This window comes from Etheostoma spectabile, chromosome 22 (assembly GCF_008692095.1).
Source record: "Etheostoma spectabile isolate EspeVRDwgs_2016 chromosome 22, UIUC_Espe_1.0, whole genome shotgun sequence".
Lineage (NCBI taxonomy): Eukaryota > Metazoa > Chordata > Actinopteri > Perciformes > Percidae > Etheostoma > Etheostoma spectabile.
The window spans coordinates 11,232,830-11,235,290 of record NC_045754.1 but is presented as its reverse complement, the minus strand read 5'-3'; the positions used below and the strand labels follow the sequence as shown (position 1 = coordinate 11,235,290).

The following is a 2,461-nucleotide window of genomic DNA, read 5'->3' as shown; positions in this document are numbered from 1 at the left end:
TGGGAAAAATTTGAAGTTGGAAAAAAAGGTTATACATTGCAATATATCGCAGAATATTGCAATACGTTTAAAATCTCAATAATATTGTAACGTGGAATAAGTACGGTGACGATGTTGTATCGGGAGGCGCACCATGTGAATGTTAACTACTAAGGGTGTGACGAGATCTCGTGACGAGATTAAAACGTGACGAGATTTCTCGTCGAGGTGAAAAGTTGTCTCGTGAGGTGATGTGATGTCAGCGTGATGGAGCGTGAAATTACTATCGAAGATCCCCCTGCCACTTTTAAGTCATTTGTGTGGCAACATTTTGGTTTTCCTGCGGAAATGATAAACGGCGAAAGAGTGACAGACAAGACGAACACAATATGTAAACATTGTAAGAAAAAAATGCCGTATACCGCGGCTAACACGAGCACTATGCAAACACGCTTCCAGCACCACCACAGCTCTCTACTAACTACTGCCCCCGCGACGAAAACATTAAAAAAAAATTAAAAAAAATTGTTTCTGTTGCACTTGTAGTTTTAAGAGAGCAGTACTTTGGTTATTGATACACTTACTGTTTGCATTTAAAGTGTTATTTTTCTGTTATTTACACATTTATTTTATTTATACTGTTTATTTTTTTATGTTCGGTTTGTGGAAAGGAGTTAGATTTCTCGTGTGAAATTGGCAGGGCAGAAGCCGGTTGGTAGAGTTATACAAAAAATGTGCAGTGTTTGCAGTCCTTTACTGCATAATTCATTAAAATAGTAAAAAAAAAAAAACATTAATCATTAACATTCATCATTAATAGTTGATTTTCAAAATGCACCTAAATTGTTTTGCATTTTGTGATTTTCAGTTGATTAAAAAAACTATTTTCCATCATATATTCATCGAGGATTTCTTTAATTTTTTTTTTAAATCTTCTCGTCTCGGTCTAGTGACCCAATCTCGTGATGTGTCTCGTCTCGTGGAGTAAGCGTCTCGTCACACCCCTATTAACTACAGTAGGTCCAATAACAGGATTGGCAGTTTAAAGTTCCACGGACAAAAAAGATAGATCACAACAACATAGGTTCAGTGATGGCATGGCAGCCAATAGGCCTACAATACAAACAGAACAACATAACAGAGGCCTAATGCAAACAGTGACTTGCTCTCTCTGTATGAAAGCTAATGCCAACTGAAGCAACAATCCACATCACCAACAGACTACACTGGGACAAAGTCCCATGCATTCAAGTCTAGAAATGGAGACATAACACACACAAATTCTAAAAAGCATGCATATGTACCAGGTTTCTTGGAAAGATCTAGCCTAGAAAATCCCATTCATGAAACCACCACGCTTTGCAGCTTCACAGCCACAAGCGAGGTCTCAGCATAAGCACAATTGTGGCACAGCGGCCAATACACCACAAACAACGCAGCATAACAGAAGAATAAGGAAAAGAATGAATTTCAATGAATGTACCACAATGCAAAACAATGACTTTCACTTACTGTTTGGAGGTCTAATTGAGAGCGACGTCCATCATGCAGTAATCCCTTTTTTGTGGAAATGTCCATTATGGCATCGTAGATGTTTTCATCTGTTTAAAAGCCAAAAAGATCCTTGCTTGCCAGAAATATATCCCTGACCTTCACTTTGATACAGCCCACATTACTCTACTTCGGTGCTCAGAATTTCTTTATTCCTTTGAATTTTCTTTAGGCACAATTTCACTACTTACTCAGTAATTGGCGCTTTCAGAGAGAAAAGCACCCAACGACCCATTCAAGATGACACACTAACCAAATGCATACATACCAAATTGAATAAAATTACCTTAATAAAAAAATATACTGTAACACATCTGGCTTTTTGCAATCACCCATAAAGTCAATATGCTCTGTTGTGTTAAACAGGGTTGAATTCAATATAAAGTCACAAGCATTTAGGCCTTGGGATGGCAACCACAAAACAATACACCTACTGTTAATGACCAGGGCTACAAATTTGTATTTGTCCAAACACACTAACAATGATAGGCTACACAGGTCAACACTGTAAGAGTGACTGTTATGACTGCTGTCATATTTGTTAATGTGGTTTCCTGTGTGTGCATGTGTGTCCTGTGTTTTATCTTGTTTTCACATGCAAATAGAGCTTTGCGGTAGCTGGGAGACAATTGGTGGAAGCATACATGCCCAACCCATGATTGGCTGTTGGGGAACTACTTGATATTTAAAGAGCCAAGATGGCAGCCATTGGCAGCCATTCCTCATCTCCCAATCATCCACATTTTTTTCAACTGTTGTGTTTAGGTACTTTTCTTTTGAATAGTAAGGGTGGACCGCCAGGTGTTTTAATCTTGTTTAATTAGCTAGGGAGGTTTCTTATTCTTTTGGCCATATGTTGGTTTCTTAGGTTAATGTTTCGTTTCGTTTTTATTTCACACGTCATCACTGTACATTCAAACACAATTCCATG

General features: G+C 38.1%; 1 long non-coding RNA gene across 1 annotated transcript in view; it reads right to left on the bottom strand.

Annotated features, from left to right (window-relative positions):
• Positions 1-1,491: 1,491 nt before the first annotated feature.
• Positions 1,492-2,461, bottom strand: part of LOC116672489 (uncharacterized) — a 2,339-nt gene continuing 1,369 nt past the window's right edge. Inside the window, exon 3 of the long non-coding RNA XR_004327565.1 lies at positions 1,492-1,580. This is a non-coding gene — a long non-coding RNA (uncharacterized LOC116672489). The remainder of the gene's footprint in view (positions 1,581-2,461) is intronic.